Here is an 18644-nt window from a genome sequence, read left to right on the forward strand (position 1 = left end):
AATATAATAAGTCAAAATCACCGAAGCTATAATTTGTTTCATATTTTTTTCCCACCAATTTTCCGATTGTTCCTATGGCAGCTATAGCTTTGCGATAGCTTTAACACTGAAAAACTAGTAAGCGTAGAAACGACGAAAGGGCGGACATGGATTGATCGACAGCCACCTACCGGCTGTTTTGGTATTTGTTTTGAGGGCGGCAGGCAGTTTGAAGCGTTTTAGACCTTTGGGGCGTGGCAAGCATTTTTTTTAGGTCAATCGAAAGGTTTTAATGAGACAAATAAATTTTGCCAAACAAAAATGTTTATGACAACTGTGGCCACTACAGTTTTGGTTGGTTTGCGGGCGTTGAAATTTTTATTGGATCAGTAGTTAGGTATTGATGAGAAAAATATGTTTAAAAAATTTAGAAAGGAAGTTAACTTCGGCTAGCCGAAGTTTGTATACCCTTGCAGTTATATGAAATAATCACCTTTAGTAAATAAATTGTTTCCCGATCGTTCCTTTGACAGCTAAATGACATAGTCGCCCGATCTTATTAAAATGTAATTCGAAGATCTAATTAAAAAATTTGATTTCCAAGCTAAGAAAGTTATATTTTCAAAAAGCACCAAAGCTATAATTTGTTATATATTATTTTCCCACCAATTTTCCGATCGTTCCTATGACAGTTATATGATATAGTCTTCCGATTTTAATAAATTTTAATTCGAAATTCAGAACTAATTAAAAAATGTTATTTCAAAGCTTAGAAGGTTATATGTTAAAAAACACGAAAGTATATTATTATTTTATATTTTTCGACTAATTTTCCGATCATTTTTATGGCAGCTATATGATATAGTCGTCCGATTTTGATCAAATTTAATACGAAATTTAAAACCAATAAAAAAATGTTATTTTTAAGCGAAGGAGGTTATATGTTAAAAAACACGGAAGATATAATTTTTGTATAGTTTTTTCCCCGACAGTTCCTATGGGAGCTATAAGATATAGTTGCCCGATCCGGCTGGTTCCGACGTATATACTACCTGCAATAGAAAAGACTTTTGGGAAAGTTTCAGCTCGATAGCTTTAAAACTGAGAGACTAGTTTGCGTAGAAACGGACGGACAGACAGACATGGCTAGATCGACTTGTCTAGTGACTCCGATCAAGAATATATATTTAAATTTAAAATTTTTTTTATTAAAAAGCAGGGTAAATTTAAAGGGTAAATAAAAGGATATATTAAATTCGTCGGAAGGTATGTTACAGGTAGAAGAAATCGTTTTCGTAGAAAGTTGGCTACTACAATAATTTAAATAATTGGGAAAAATTAAAAAGTTTCTCAATTATTAACTAAATATAACAGAAGTTGTAGCTTTAGTAGTTCATAAATAAACAAACGCCCAGATTTTCACATGTTCTTTATCCCAAGCCAATTAATTTTTTCAATGTCTTGTTATGCAATCCTTTTAGGTTTTTATGACAGTCCCCTCTGAACGCTCTCCTGGACAGCTGTCCAGTGATATATAACGACAGGCATAAAATATTATGTCTAGAAAAGATTTATGTTTTCTGGGCGTAGGTAGTATCAGATACCCGTTACTCAGCTTAAGGGAGCAAATGGGAAATGGAGATATAAAGCCAGCAACGCTATATTTTAGGGCGCCACCTACCGGCTATTTCAGTATATGTTATGTGGGCGGCAGATAGATTTTAGCCTTTTAACCGTTTGTGGGCGTTAGAGTGGGCTTGGCACTTTTGGGTCAATCGATATGTATTGACAAACACTATTCAGTTAAAATTTAGATCCTATAAAAATAACTGTTAGCGCTACAGATTGCGGATTATTGACGTGGGCGTGGCGCCCCCCTGAAAAAAACTTGCGTTGCGCAGGAAGCCAAGGAATCTGCATGCCAAGTCTGCCTGTCCTGGCTCTTATAGTTTTCGAGATCTCAGCGTTTATAAGGACAGACAAACAGGCGGACAGACAGACATGCCGCGACTATCAGATACCCGTTAGCTCAGCTCAAGGGAGCAAACGGATAATGAAGTTTTATAAGATTTATAAGCAGAAAAGCTATATTTTAGATCGCCAACTACCGGCTTTTTCAGTAGATGTCATATGGGCGGCAGACAGATTAAGCCTTTTGGCCATTTGTGGGCGTGGCACCCCGCTGAAACAAACAGACGGACATGGCTAGATCGACTCGGCTAGTGATCCTGATCAAGAATATATATACTTTATGGGGTCGGAAACGCATCCTTTTATCTGTTACATACCTTCTGACGAATAAATAAAAACAAGAAGGAGCGCTATAGTTGAGTGCCTTGACTATCAGATACCAGTTAATCAGCTTAAACCGTTTGTAAGCGTTAGAGTGGGCGTGGAACCATTTTTTTAGACAAATATATTTTATGAAAAACACATTTTTCTAGAATGACAACTGTAGCCACCACAGTTTTAAGCGGTTTGTGGGTGAGGCACATTTTTTTTAGGTCAGTCGAGACGAGACAAATACACTTCAGTTAAAACTTGTTATACCCTTAAAGACGGTATAATAATTTGAGTCAGAAGTTTGCAACGCAGTGAAGGAGACGTTTCCGACCCCATAAAGTATATATATTCTTGATCAGCATCACTAGACGATTGGATCTAGCCATGTCCGTCTGTTTGACTGTCCGTCCGAATGTCGATATGTCTGTCGATCCGTCTGTCCGTCCTATTCTACGTAAACTAGTCTATCAGTTTTAAAGCTATAGGTCTGAAACTTTCCCAAAAGACTATTTTTATTTGGCATAGTATATAAGTAAGAACCAGCCGGTTTGGAAAACCATATCTTATAGTATAGCTCCCATATGAATAATCGAAACACCATTTTTTTTTTAATTATATCTTTGGTGTTTTTTCACACTTTAGCACTTTCGACCTAGTTCTTAATTTCGAATTAAATTTTATTAAAATCGGACGTCTATATCATATAGCTGCCATAGAAACAATCGGAAACAATCCTTCCCTTACATTTTTAATTGATTCTGAGTTTCGAATTTAATTTTATCAAAATCGGACGACTATATTTTATTGCTGCCATAGGAACGACCGGAAAATTGGTGGGTAAAAGCAAAGTCCGCTATTTCAGTAGATGTTATGTGGGCAGCAGACAGACTTTAGCGTTTAAACCGTTTATGGGCGTTAGGGTGGGCGTGATACATTTTTATACCCGTTACTCGTAGAGTAAAAGAGTATACTAGTTTCGTCAGAAAGTATGTAACAGGTAAAAGGATTGATCACTGCCAAGTCGTACTAACCATGTCTATCTGTCCGTCTGTATGAACGTTGAGATCTTGAAAACTAGAGAGGCCATACCGTTATGATTAGGCATGTATGTAGATTTTTGAGTTTTTTTGGAGGCGCAAGTTTTTTGAACAAGGTACTACGGCCAATTTAACGACCACAAGTGGGCATGACAAAAACTTGCCTAGAACCTAATTTTTGAAAAAGTTGAAAAAAAGTAAATGGGATTTCGTCTACAGCTACATTATCTACAATGTATTCTATATAGGCACGCAAGTTTTTGTTATCTTTTCGTCATTAAGTCAAATTAAAGGATTCTAAGCACCATTTCAGAACCAACTTATGGTCGGGATACATTAGAATAGAATAGAATGCTTAGACTTTTCTTTAAAACAAATAACCCTTCTAAAACTTAAAAATATTAGCTGGTGTTTTGGGTTTATGTTCCGAAGTATTTTAATACGACATATTTTGGTTCTGAAAACAAAAAAACTTCACGACCTTTTACCAACAAAAATAGGGGGTACTAAGTTCTATGATATTTATGCCCAAAAAAGCTGTATTTTTCTTTTGCGTTTGGAGGTCAAACACCGTCTTAGATCATATGTTTTTTCTTTAATATTGCTTAGAAGCCTTTGAAGATTAAGATATCCCTGTACAATTTATAGGCATTATTAGCATTTATTGTTTTCTAGATCACAGCTCTCAAAAGGACATATAGGGCTAAAGCCATTAGTGCTCCAGATCAAGAATATATATCACAATGGTCGTCAGTACACGAAGTTGCACGTAACGAGTGATACCGCAATCGAAAGGTATTACAAAAACTAAGAAGATTGCATACCAAAACTTTAGAAATATTTATTTGTTTTTGAGAAAAAGCGGTGAGAGTGTAAAAGTGAAAATTTAGAAAATTGGATCTGCTAGAGTTGTGGCGACAAACCTAGTTTTATTTTAACTATTTATTTTTATTCGAGTAAATAAGCATTGTTCGTTATAAAAGTACGTTGATGGTGCGCGATCGTCACGACCCCTTACCTAGTTAATAGATTTTTTTGTTTGATACTTTATAGGGTCGAAAAATCTTTAATCTACGAGTAACAGGTATAGTCAGATGGTTGTAATACAGACGACGCTTCAAATGAAGTTAATATTAAAACATGAAAGAACGATATAGTCGAGTGTCTCTACTAACATATACCCTCAGCTTAAGAGACCAAAATTAAAATGGAGATATATAAGCAGCAAAGGAATAGTGTAAAGCGCCACCTACCGACTATTTCGGTATATGTGATGATGTGATATGTGATTTAAGCGTTTTTTTTACGTCAATCGATAGGTATTGATCAGACAAATACATTAAGGCAAAAAAAATTTTCTAGCCATTACAATTTTGGGCGGCTTGTGGTCTACATTTGAGCTAAGATTTTGTTTCCATCATAAAAACTGTAGGCACTACAGATTTTCGCAGATTGTGGGCGTTAGAGTGGACGCGGCACCCCGCTGAAATAAACTTGCGCTCTGCAGACGAACATGGCTAGATCGACTCGGCTAGTGATTCTGATTAGGAATATATATACTTTATGGGGTGAGAAACGCTTCCTTCTACCTTTTACTCTTCGAGTAACTGGTATAAATATTGGTGTTCATTCACTTTTGCTGTAATATTTATTTTAATGTAATATCATTAAAGTCAATATATATATATATCTCCCTTGGCAAAGCCAAGTCAACTTGGTTAAATTTTTTTAGTTTTAGTAATAAATTAATTATAAAAACTTTGTGGTCTTTAATTTTCAATGAGAAACTGTCAAATAAAACGGGTCGCAGTTTTTATCTCTCAACACCCTCCAAAATGCAATTTTTATAACAAGGAGAGTTGTAATCGCGAGTTGACAATTTAAGCAATACATTACAAGATTGGAAAATTTAATGTATCTGTAGTATTAGTTGTTTAGAAAATATTAGCTTGAGCTGTCGTTTTTAATTTCCCGCCAAACTAGTCCAAAAGTGTTAGAACAAAAGTTTTCTTTCTCGAGCTTCTTAATACATCCACAAAGTTATTTAAGGCCTCAAAAACAAAAAGGGATAAATACAAACCCACAAACAAAGAGAAAACTATCCCATTAAAAAAAACACCAAAATGTAGTTTTAAAATACCTTTTAAACGGAGAATAGGATTTTAGCAAATGAACTAATAACTTAAGGTATAATTTCCCACCGGTCCCAACAGCTTTAATTTTCTAAATTTTCACTTTGACACTTTCACCTCTCTTTCTCCCAACCCAATTAAAGTTTTAAATATACAATCCTTTTTGTTTTTGCGATACCTTTCACTCATTATGGTCACATCATAATAGTAGATTTTAATTTCTTCGTGTATATATACATAGTCGCTTTCGTACACTCGTGGTGCGTCTTCGTAATAGAAGGATTTTAAAAATTTGATTTTGGCATATTTGGATTAAAAATATTGACATTTTAAAAACTAAGTAGCATGTAGTAATGCAATGAAAAGTTTATCATATATTCAGAAGGGTTTAAAATAAACGGAACAGCCTTAAAACATTATAGTTCGTCAATTCAGTGCTTATCATACCAGATGTATTATAATATGACTTTATTTAATTCCACTCACTTTAACTTGTATATTTGTTGATGTATGTACAAAAAATAAAAATGTTTAATAAATCTCAATAAAAATGAATTTTTTTTGGGAGTAATTATTTGAAGATTTAAATAACAAATTTTATTGTCAGTTTATTTAGAATATGTAACATCTGATTATTGTTCCTTTAGCACAATATAAGTATGTATGTAATTTTCAACACATATAAGCCCACGTCAGTGAATTTATTATGAATATCCACTCGACACGATTCCGTCAAATGAAATAAGAGGTCTGAACAGTACTGACGAGTACTCCTCAGATGGCTTCTGGATAGCCCTCGAATAAGTTTTTCCTATTAACGATGACTTTGTGCTGTGTTTGGATGGTACTGGCTACATACTTAAATGAACAAAACAAACATGAAATATTGCTTATTCATTTTAGTTCAGCCAGCCAATACCAGCTACAGAAATAAAGTGGGCTGTTCCAAAAGCCAGCTCTCGGTAAGGTCATTGCAGCTTGATGTAAACTCTGCTCCTATCTTCGTTTCACGATGTGTATTTCGTTTCTTTCGCACCCCACGGCTGAGGGAATCGAAATGAGCCGGACAGGGACGGCTATAGCTTTACTTTTGTCGTGAAAATTCCATGTATGTGCTAGGGTTTTTAGCCGAATCGGTAGGCAACCAATAGGAATGACTTTGGTAATCCAACCCCCGATAGAAACGTTTTATGATGGGAGAAGATTGAATTAATTTTACTGTCGATGCAAACAAGGAAAATGCTAGCTAAGTAAAATTTGACAAAACAGACTTTAACTCATTAAAACCGATCAAATTCAATAGTGTACATTTTTTTTATTGAATTAAAGTAAGCTTTAAAAATTATGAAAATAAAACCACTTATATTGCTTGATAATATCAGCTTATCGGAGTAATACATTTCTGGGTATTAATAGGTCATGATTTTGTTGCATCCGAATAAGCAAGTGCAGAGTTCTGTAACGAAGTTAAGTTATGGTCTAGAGCCTCTGCCTGTCCCCCAAACAGTTGAGAAAAAAATTATTTTTAATGTAGTGCGGTTTCTTAAAAATTAAAGATATCTTGTCTTGACAGATCGCCTTGCAATTTATAGAATATATTCAGCACATTTGTGGCTATGACCAGTAGTATCATAATCGCTTTTTCCACAACAAAGAGCAAAGAAAATAGTTTTCTTACAATCATAAATTCAATGTCTTCTAAAAACATTATTTTTCCATATTTTTTAATATCCCGGCCATAGCTACAGACTCACCAATTAAAAACCTTTATGATTTTTTGATGTTTAGATCATCCGTTAAGCCGGTATCCTGATAGACACACAAATTTTTTTTCATCGCCTCCTTAATTATGCTCTAAAATTCTAAATTTGAATTAGGTTTGGCCAAAAAAAAACCTTAATGTACAGAAACATACTCCCAATACATGGTAACTATTTTAAGTTGTATCTTTTAGTTGATCGTTTAAATAAAATAATAATAACTATAATAAAACAGTTAGAAAAACGTCTTAAACACGGGATTATTAAATAAATTTAGCCCAGTTTTTCCTTAAGAAAAAAGTATCCTTCTCTGTATGATATAACCATTTGAACGAGGGGCGGTCCAGGTCTGTTTTTTAGCGTCCAAACTTTAAATCGTTCTCCTGAAAAGTGTTTTTTTTAAGTCGGTGTCCATTCTCCTTTGAAAACTAATATACCGATCGTTCTGAAATTTGGCACACTATTTGTTTACCTTAATCCGCACATGCTGACGTCGAGTTCTTTTGTGATTATTATTAATATATTATGATTAATATCAAAATGTTACTAAAAATGCAAAAATAAAAAAAACTCGACGTAGTTACCTTTGGATACATTTTTTTTTTATATATCGAATTCTTTAAACGGCTTTCAAAAAGGTTTCGATTAGAATAAACTTTATTGATATGCTACAAGATTGTACCATAGCCTACTTTAGTACCATGGCAACAAAAACGGGTGGCCGAATGGTTAAGATGTCTGGCTAATGACTAACCATAATTTCAAGAAAAATATTTACTTAAAATATAGACTCCGATGAAAATCATAGGCGATTTTATTGAATTAACGGTGAATTTCTGATTGTAGTAGATTTTTTTACAAATTAATGAGATGCTATTGTTTCATATCATAAGTTTTTGTTTTAATCCAGGGATCGGCACACACATACCATCAAAAAGGTGTCCCGGAAGTGATGATTTTGTTCATTTCTTTTATACAAGGGACAAAAAATATGTATGTTGCACGTTTCTAGAAGCATATAATTGGAATTCACCTGGAAGTTATAAACTTAAAACATTCTGGGTACTGTCCTTTAATGCACCTGTTACATGTACTCACCAAATAAACGCGCCTAAGAGCATTAAAAAACAAAATACCTTATTTTTAGCCGGAATTGCTCTCCTTCTGTACGGTGGTTTGCTTGATGTTCTGGTGCTTTCATTTTTTCTTCCCTTTATAACATTTACTTCTTGACCTTTTGTCCTTTACGCAGTCTAGTCCTTGGTGAGCCCACCCCTTCTTGCGATTCTGAAAAGTAAAGTGAATACTATATATATAATATATATATATATATATACTATATTTTATCTTATTATCTAATAAAATTAAATCATAATTATAACAATTATCTTGCGATTCTGAAAGATATAAAGTAGTGTGAATACTACATATATATACTATATACTTTTTACAAGTAACAAGAAAGGAAGTTAACTTCCGCAAGCCGAAGTTTGTACCTTTGCAGTTATAAAAAATAATTGATAATTTTATTAAATTGAATTCGAAATTCTTAAAAATATAAAAATGTATATTCCCAATATTATAAGATAATATGTCAAAAAGCCCCAAAGCTATAATTTGTTTCACATTATTTCCCACCAATTATTCGATCGTTTCTATGACAGCTATATGATATAGTCGTCCGATTTTAATAAAATTTAATTCGAAATTCAGAACTAATTTAAAAATGTTATTTTCAACCTTATAAGGTTATATGTTAAAAAACACAAAGGATATAATTTTTATTTCATGTTTTCCTACTAATTTTTCGATCGTTCCTATGACAGCTATATGATATAGTCCTCCGATTTTGATTCGAAATTCGAAATTCAAAACCAATTAAAAAATGTTATTTCCAAGCGTAGAAGGTTAAAAGTTAAAAAACACCGAAGATATAATTTTTCATAATTATTTTACCACTAATTTTCCGATCGTTCTTATGGGAGCTATATGATATAGTCGTCCGATTTTGATAAAATCTAATTCGAAATTCAGAACTAATTTAAAAATGTTATATCCAAGCTTAGAAAGGTATATATTAAAAAAACACGAAAGATATAATTTTTTTTAAATTTTTTCCCCGATTGTAAGATATAATTGTCTGATCCGCATGGTTCCGACTTATATACTACCTGCAATAAAAAGAAGACTTTTGGCAAAGTTTCAGCCCGATAGCTTTAAAACTGAGAGACTAGTTTGCGTAGAAACGGACGGACATGGCTAGATCGACTCGTCTTCATTTATTTTACATTCCCAGTAAAATACTCCTAGATGCACCGTATGGAAACACATCTAGAAGGCACCGCAACTAATTGCACCTAGCACTCACATTTAAATTGGTGAGTTTGCCTGCGTGTCGTTCTGCGTTAAAAAAATAAGACCCAGAACTATTTGTGTCGGAATACGTTCCTGAATTCCCGTTTGGGCATGCATCTAGCTAGTTTTTCCGAAAGTTGTAAAATTAATGTATCTTATATTAAGCTGTTTAACATCGTCTAGAATTTTCAGGACTATAAAATAACGTTTCGGGACAAACTGAAAAACTAACAAAGAAAATGAAATTTTTATTTTGAGAAGTCCCCAAAATCTGGTTTTGCAAATTACTTTTTTACGGAACATTTGATTATGCGTTCGATGCGTTTTTAATGCTAGGTGAATAGCGGAGGGTGTATATCCTCACCGGCCCTTATAGAATAAATCTTCCAGATTATTACTTTTAGACTTTCACCTACTCTTACTCCCAAACCAATTTATTTTCTTAAAGTCTTGGTATGCACTGCTTTTAGTTGTTGCAAAACCTTTCGATTAATGTATCCATGGGACGATTAGTCGCCTTCGCACACCCTTCTGGTGCGCTTTGTCACTACGTAGACTGCTGTCCACTGTGCTACAACAAAAATTCCTGGTTAATATTTTTAATATCAAATTTTGTTTTACTGCGTAACAGAAAACATTTACAATAATGTAAAGATTGCTGAAGTTCGTGCCTACTGCTTTAAACATTTGATTGCTCTCTGCCACCAATCTATAGTGAAAATATGCATATGCACATGTGTACAATGAACGAAAAACAAATTAATAAAATTAAATAATATATCTTTCAGAATCGCAAAAAATTTATGGGCACACCAAGAACTGCACTGCGTAAAGGATAAAAGGACAAGAAGTAAATGTTCTAAAGTTATGTGAAAAAGCAAGCACCAAAGTGGAATGCAGCCCCCGTACAGAAGGAGAGCGATTCCGATTAAAAATAAATAAATAAATATATAAAAATAAAAGTTATGAAATTGAAATCCAGCTTTATGTATTCTTTGGGAAAGCTTTCAGGTATTTGAATTTTGAATGCTTCTAAGTTCATTTTTTCATTAAAACAGAGTGCATCAAAAATGTGTTTAGTTTGCTTACAGGTGAACGCATGCTAAAATGCTATCATTTACTACTGGGTATGCTCACTTAATAGGCGCTGCTTCAGGTAACAATTTTGGTTTGAAATAAAACAGGCGCTACTGTTTTTTGCGGTTTGTGGGTGCTAATCTGCAGTGCGTCGAAGGAATTTAAATCTAAAGTGAAATTAGTGTTCAAATTTTCGTTTGGTTTTAGGTTCGTAGGGGGCTTCTGGCCGTTAGACTGGGCGTGGCAATATATTTTTTTAACATTCGATAATTTTTTTCTAGTGTGAGAATTGTAGGCAAGGCGGAGCACCATGCTGAAACAAATTTGCGATGCGCAGGAGGCCCAGAAATCTGCATCTGTCCAAGTCGGACCCTTCTAATTTTCCAAGATCTCAGCTTTCATACAGACAAACGGACATGGCTAAATCGACACGGCTAGTGACCCTGATCTCATTAAAGGCTAGTACTCACGTCGACGAAAACCGCGAGATAACCAAAGGAGTGAGAGAGAAGTAAATAGGCGGCTAATTATAAATATTAAGAAAATTTAAACACAAAAGAAAAATGCATTCAAGAGGCCAGTGCAGATTTAAAAAGGCGCCAAGATGTTGCTCATTATTGTGGAACTTGACCCACATGAAGCAATTCTATAACAGTGCGAATCCGCAGATTAGAGGAACTGCTGGAGATAATCCAATCGAGAAGCCTATTGAGCAGGAGTACCCCCACTGCGACTTTATTCCCTAAGTGGACATCCTACCGGGCGTGTTCACGCAAAAAAAGGAAGATTTGACCAAATAAATTTGGTTATAAGTTTTCTTTAGCGGAATACGGTCTTGGACGAGCTTTCCATTGGGGAATCGCTGGACTACACCGCCACCAGATGTTTGACAACTAATGCAGAGCTAAAGGACTAGCTAGCTTCTATAGGGAATGGAAAAAAAGGCCGCCCACTCGCTAAAGGACAGCTGGAGGATCCATCAGTAAACATTGCCAGGACGGTGGACGCCTTCCTGCAGTATCGGCGATACAACTTCGTTCCCGGCTCCAACTTTTCCATGTCCCATTTCATATTGGTAATTGGAACTGTGCAAATGGCACAGAGAAGCTGTTATCTACTTATTAAAAAAATTTTAAAAATCCGTTGAACAATCGATTTATCTTTTCTTTGTGCACAAGCAGATTAGTCTTTTTTTAATTGGTCAATTACTTCGCAATTTGATAGTAAATCTACACACAGCAGTACAAGGTTGCCATTTATAGCTGGAGCGAGTGACTTTATACTATAATGTGTTGCATGTAAAACTTTAAAGAATATCAATGGGCATACACTTAGTTAATTATATTGGGACCAATGGAAAGATAATTTGAATGCCGTTTGAATAATCCAATACTTTTTTTAACCCATTCAGTACTTATTAAAAAGTTAGAATTTTTGTGAAAATCTACTTTTTGAACTTTTTTTCTTTTTATTTTTTAGATAGATTCTTTTTAGAAGATTCTTTTAATTTTTAGATACATAAAGTTTCTGCAGCAAAAATAAAAATGATAGCAAAAAGAATTTTTCAAAAAACGTTTTGCTTATATTCTTACGATCGATCAATCGAAAAGTATTTCAAAAACTAAATGAATTTTATACCAATACTTAATCAATTGATTAAAAGAGAAAATTTAGAAAATTTGATATTTTGGGGCCGGGAGGTATAAATACCCCCGCTATTACCCTAGTTTTACTCTCTTTCAAAATACTTGACAGCTCAACCGCCAAAATAATGATTATAAGAAGAAGAAAGTAAAGTTTGGCTTCTTAAGAAACCCGCGTCATAAAAAAATACGAAGTCAAGGCGCTGTGCTTACAGACCGCAGAAAACACGGAGGATTCGCAGTGAACCAGCGTACCTCACGAGAACCAGCATTTAGTTTTGCAGAAAACTGAGTTCAGTTTTCAATTATTTTTTCGGAGAAAGTTGTGGAAAACCGGGAAAAGTCAAGAAAGCGCGGACGAGATGAACCGCCGTGGGAAGAAGTAAACAAGACTAGAGGTGGTAACCATCAGCTGGTCGCAGCCGCAGAGAGTTTCCTAACACTCAATGAGAAAATTCAACCTTTCTGGTAGCCGTCACCACTGAAGGGCGCTTAAAATAGACCATAATAGTAGACGGGTATATAAGTTGTATTAGTCATGTCGAGCTCGGATAAAAAAGATAACTATTTATCACCGGTACCGGCATCTTAAAAGAGGAAGTTGAAAAATATGTCCCAAAATATTACAGGAGTGGCATCCTTGAAGGATCTGAAATCAGCCATGTCGAATCAGCTCGATATCAAGTTAAAAAATCTGCCAACTAAATCGGATGTCGAAGGGCTTAAACAAGATCGATATTGGGGCTATTTCTCTGCAGGTCAAACAGCTAACCGACGACAACGCGCGTCTCAAAGAAGAGGTTATAAGCCTTCGCTCAGATAGAGAAGCTGATAAGGGAACCATAAATATGCGACTAGAACAGCAAAAGAATAAAAAATGTAGTCTAAAAAATCTAAAGGTGGATAAAAAATGCAAATTGGCAGTCAAAACTCTGATTAAAGAGAAACTACAATTAAAAGGTTCAAGGGTTTCCGATGTGCGAAAGCTTAATGAGCGAAATGGCAAAATGTTGGATATAGTGGAATGTGAATCCCAAGGAGAAGTGGATAATATTTTGTAGAATGGCAATCTATTGCGTGGAAGTTAGGTGTTTCTTGACACGGATTTGAATGTGTAAAAACAGGCGAATAAAATGGCTCTTCTAGAGATAAACAAGGAAAAACTTTTTTAAAGAGACAAATACATTTTAGCAAAAAAAATTTCTAGCATGCCAACTGTGGCTACCACAGTTTTGGACGTTTTGTGGGCGTTAGAGTGGGCGTGGCATAATTATTTTTTTTGGTCAATCGATAGGTATTGATAAGACAAATACGGTTTAGCACAGTTTTGGGCGGTTTGTTGGTGTTAGAGTAGCCGTGGAAAATATTTTTTTAGCTCAATCGAAAGGTTTTAATGAGACAAATTCATTTTAGCAAAAAAATTATCTAGAATGACAATTGTGGCCACCATAGTTTTGGGCGGTTAGTGGGCGTTAGAGTGGGCGTGGCACCCCGCTGAAACAAACTTGCGCTGCGCAGGAACCCCAGGAATCAGCATGCCAAGTCCTAAGGTTCTAGCCTTTATAGTTTCCGAGTCATCTGCGTTCATACGGACAGGCGGGCAGACGGACATAGCTAAATCGACTCGGCTAGTAATCCTGATCAAGAATATATATACTTTAAAGGGAAACGCTTCCTTCTACCTGTTACATACTTTCCGACGAATCTAGTATATACTTTTACTCTACGAGTAACGGGTGTAAAAAGGTGCTTATGTGGCAAGGAAAACCAGCTGAAACAAAATTAAAGGAAATATATGGAAACAGTTTGGAAATGCATCACGTCCTAAGTCAAAAGTATTAGTCATCATCACTCTCAAGGACTTCCAATTGAGCAGTCAAGTATTCTCTGACCATCTCCATCTGGAAGTTAAGGTCTTTCTCTCCACAACATCGAACGCAATCACAACGCCGCTTGGTCTTCTGCCAATCAAGAGAGTGAAAACTATAGGACAAAGTTTGACCGAAACCTGGCAACAAATTGTGTGGCAGATTTGATAACTCCTGACGAAATTGAATGTTAAAAATCGAGGACGAAGGACGGCCAGAGACTTTAAGCAAGAGTGTGCACAGTGTGAGGTAGCTGGAATACTTACTTTCAAATTGCTAAGGCAGGCCAAATCAGTAAACGCAGCAAGTGCAGTGGCAATGTATCATAAAGCTAACGCCGCATACAAGTTTACTTGCCGAAACGCTCGGACGCAATTTTACATTATACTAGCGAGATCATTGGATTCCATAAGAGATAGCAGGACATACTACTAGGAAACTCATTTAAAAACTCATTTGTAAAAGCAATGGAAGCCAGTGCAAATAACCTAGGAAACTTTTAGCGCCACCAGACTGGTCGCTATTGCTGTGGAAAATGTACGAGTACTTTCAATGTTAAAAGAAAGAAAAGCACCCGCGCCTGATAAGATACCATCGAAATTCTTAAAGTACGCTACTCTTCAATTTATAGCCAGCCTTGTCACTGCATTCAACAAGTTCGTGGGATTGGACACAGTCCCAAAGTGCTTTCAAAAAGCTTAAATTTTTCACATCTTTAAGGAAGGCGACCCAAAAGTGACATCTAACTACAGAGTAATTTATTTTTAAAATGTTTTAGCTAAACTCTTCTCTGCGTTGCTACTCGAGCGGCCTTAAAACTGGGTACAGAACTACAATATTCTTACTGAATGCCAAGCCAGTTTCAGAAAAGACTATTCGACAGTAGGCAACATTTTCAGTCTTACAAGTATAGCAAGGTCATATACCGACAGCGGGAAAAAGTTATACGCAAGGGCTTCCTTTGACTCTATAGACTGATGAACCCTAACCTAGAAGCTCAGAAATATCGGCATATCAACAATATTTTTAAACGTCCTACAAAGCTTGTATACGGATAGTCTAGTGACAGTATGGGATGGAGAACAACTATCCAAGTGGTTTACCACGGAAGCTGGAGTAAAGTAAGGATATCTACTCAGCCCTTCCTGTTTTTCCCTTTTTTAAACGACATCGCGACATAGCCTGCCTTGCGGTATTCAAATATGCGGATGGACGATCAAGGCTCTGCTGTATGCATTTAACATTGTGATCCTCCCCGAATCCCCCGTTTAACTGCAAACAATGATGCACATATACTGTTTGTTATGGGGATTGTTAGTAAACACCGAGAAGTCAAAAGTTTTGACTTTCAAGAGCCATTGGAGATGGCTAGCACAAAAAGAAAAGTGGAATTTAGTGTCTAATCAGCTAGAAATTGTCAAGTCGTAAATGTATCTGGGAGTCTGTATTTACCACAACGGTCGATTCAACAACCATTTACAGAAGAAATTTCGAGATGCAAAACTACCCATAAACTGTACATGAAAATCGCTGCTAGGCAAAACGGATGTTCCAAAGAGTAGCAAGAACAAGCTGTTTAGTGCAGCAATGCGGTCAGTCCTGTGTTACGGCGCGCAGGTCTGGGGCATCTCACCTTATGTATATGTTGAAAGCCTTCTAAGTCAGTTTTTATAGAAAATATTTCGTCTACCCAGATTTACTCTTGAAGCACGACTGTCGCCGCTGCATATCCTTACAGCTGAAATGTATTTAAGGTATATCCACAATGTGGTAACTATGCCCGAACATTTGCTGCCAAGATTTTTAGCGACCTATTTGGTGCAGAAGCCTAAGAAATGGGTCATAGAGTGGGAGACTCTTGGGCGAAAAGTGTTTTGGTACATATGGACGAATACGACTCAGTTCAAACCGGAATCAAGGAGAAGCTCAACTCGGATGACTTATAGTTCCCTTATTATGATTTGGGACTAAACAACTATTTTACTGACACTTTCACCCGTTGAGAAAATCCGTACCATTTTCATGGCCAGGGGTTAAATCCTCCCACAAAGTTATATCCCTAACGTGACAGCCAGCTACACTCTGTGCTCGATCTGGAATATAAGGGAGCAGGAAAACGTCTTGCACTTTATAGGGCGCTGTCCCATTCTACGGAAAATCCGCCTACTGCATTTTGGTACAGCTGCAACCGCGTGATATTCTAAATTCGCTGGATGGGCAATGCTGGTCAACTCTCTACACCTACAGCAACCAGGCCGATCTGATATCTGATGAGCCGGAAAGTCAGGTGTAGAACACCAGTTTTGACACTGGGAAAGCGGAGATCGACAGACATTTAAAATAAAAAGTCGATATATGTTATTTCTTTTCTAAATCAATTCTTGTTTTTTATAAAGTTTTGTGAACCTTTTTAATTGTACCTTTGAAATGCCGTATTGTACAATGCTTTTTATAAATAAATAACACTACTACTACTTGTCGGATCCAACGACCTCTCTAAGATGCAGTATGGTATTCAAAAGGGTCTTTCTATCATCGACGCCGTGGGTAAAATGTGCGAAAAAGGTGGTTTTACGGCACAAGCAGTATTGCATAGCGGCAACATTGGATGTTAAAAACGCATTCAATTGAAATGCATTGAACAAACTAAATGTTCCAGTGTATATATAACTTGTAATAGCGAGATACTTCGAAGGCCGCCTGTACGAAACTGTACGAATCCGGGCAATCGACTCACAGGGTTACCGGGGGGAATCCCCAAGGACCAGTCCTAGGCCCTATGTTGTGAAATGTCATGAACGACGAGATTCCTTGGATCATAATGCCCGAAGGGGCATGACTCATTGGTTTCGAGGATGACGTAGCCATAGTAGTTACGAAGCTGTCCGGACGGCTACTATCAAAAGTAGATAAGCCACACTTAAATCTCGCCCAAGCTTAAAATACTTGGGTGCTATGATCAACCACAGCCACTCTTTCAAAAAACATCTAGCGTACGCTAGTGGCAAGGCCCGAGCCACAAAAAATTAAAGTTATTTGCAGAATCGCGATTCCGTACAGAGAATGAGTGAGGATTTGCTGTGCGATCCGCCCGGTATCCCATGACGCGGCGCTGGTAATATCGGAAGTCATACCGATAGACCTGTTAGCAGTGGAGTCAGCGGATATCTGCGCAGAGGTCGCAACTGCCGAATCCTTACGGAAAAGGCGTAGACAACAACAACTCAGCTTTCCAAAGTGGCAAGAGGAAGTGGCCCATGTGGAATTTTTCTTATCGCAACTGCTGACAGGATGGAGCTTTAAATACTGTCTGAATAGGTTTAAGCATGCACGATACCCGCATTGCCCACTTTGAGAGTATTTTCTGTCCCAGATTTGAAAATGAGCCAATCTGATTTTCACTCGTTGTGTATGCATTGGATTTTCCAAGACGACGTGTACCCACGTATAAACCCCAAATGCGAAAGTTTTGCTTATTAACGCAAGCACCGAGGTGGAAATGAGCCTCATCAGAAAACACGATTTTTCGGTAGAAATAGTCATCTTCGAATCATCGAATTGGATGGTCATGCGGTTTAAGCTGCTCAACCAACTGAATCTTATATGGCCTTACATGGAGGTCTTTGGTTAAAATCCGTTTCAGGGAAGTGCGCGAAATGAATAACTCTTGAGCACGGTGCCGTGTTGACGTCGATGGATTGTCATTGACACTTTCGGCCACCGCAGCGATATTTTCGACAGACCGAACTGGACGAGCACGTAAAAGGCGCTTTAATCTCCTAATTTTGACCACAATTTTCTTGCAGATTTGGAAAAAAGTTTTAAATATTTCCAATTTTTCTTCGAGCGAAAACTTAACCATTTCGTAAGCCACAAGTCTTCTACTAAATATCTGTCACATTGACAATGACATTCGAAATATCAAAGTCAAAATTATCGATAGGTCAAAAAGCAAACGCTAGATGAGCCACCGTGTATTTTTGTAAATACATTGTCAACGCGATAATAGGATACGACTATATTTATTTGGAATTTTTGTCGTGACGTCAAAGATAATATTCGACGAGTTCGTCATTTTACTCTAACCTCGCCTACTATTTTAGCTTTATCCATTTTTTTATGGCTTAATAAAGGTTCTTGATCTTTTTTAAAGAAATTAGATAAATATCTCCATTTTTTCCTGTACTCATACCTGCGGAATTGGGAATAGTTTTGTGGCTGATGGATTGAACTTTTTAACTCCTCCCTTTACTTCATTTTTGTCTTATGGGCAACATCCATTAAATAAAAAAAGTTGTGTTGCTGTTGTAGGAAATATCAGTATATTTTCAGTAGTTCACAGGATAAATGCCATATAGCGATGGTTTAAGAATATTTGAATGGGTAAGGTATCACATGAAAAATACGATTGTATATTAAGATATAACCTACGTACCTATATTTGAATTCCCTTAAAGATTGACATATTCGTGAAAGCGTTTTTAAAAATAATTTAAATTTACAATTCACA

The 18644-nt window shown here is 36.2% G+C and overlaps 1 protein-coding gene and 2 long non-coding RNA genes across 7 annotated transcripts in view; 1 reads left to right on the forward strand and 2 right to left on the reverse strand.

Annotated features, from left to right (window-relative positions):
• The window catches only part of LOC108035862 (homeobox protein Nkx-2.4), a 56509-nt gene extending 50304 nt beyond the window's left edge, over positions 1-6205 (reverse strand). Inside the window, exon 1 of one of the 5 annotated variants that reach the window (XM_044092754.2) lies at positions 5918-6199. The gene's annotated coding sequence lies outside the window, so the exon portion shown is untranslated. Of the gene's footprint in view, positions 1-5609; positions 5626-5917 lie in introns of those variants that run through there. The other 4 variants (XM_044092755.2, XM_044092756.2, XM_050890126.1 and 1 more) reach the window with 4 other exon arrangements.
• LOC122818544 (uncharacterized) overlaps positions 1-10454 on the forward strand; it is a 53201-nt gene extending 42747 nt beyond the window's left edge. The window contains exon 4 of the long non-coding RNA XR_007765460.1: positions 10335-10454. This is a non-coding gene — a long non-coding RNA (uncharacterized LOC122818544). The remainder of the gene's footprint in view (positions 1-10334) is intronic.
• The window catches only part of LOC127012036 (uncharacterized), a 115432-nt gene continuing 104752 nt past the window's right edge, over positions 7965-18644 (reverse strand). Inside the window, exons 3-4 of the long non-coding RNA XR_007765458.1 lie at positions 8290-8478; positions 7965-8224 (exon numbers count right to left, since the gene is read on the reverse strand). This is a non-coding gene — a long non-coding RNA (uncharacterized LOC127012036). The remainder of the gene's footprint in view (positions 8225-8289; positions 8479-18644) is intronic.

This window comes from Drosophila biarmipes, unplaced genomic scaffold, assembly GCF_025231255.1.
Source record: "Drosophila biarmipes strain raj3 unplaced genomic scaffold, RU_DBia_V1.1 ptg000017l, whole genome shotgun sequence".
Taxonomy (NCBI): domain Eukaryota; kingdom Metazoa; phylum Arthropoda; class Insecta; order Diptera; family Drosophilidae; genus Drosophila; species Drosophila biarmipes.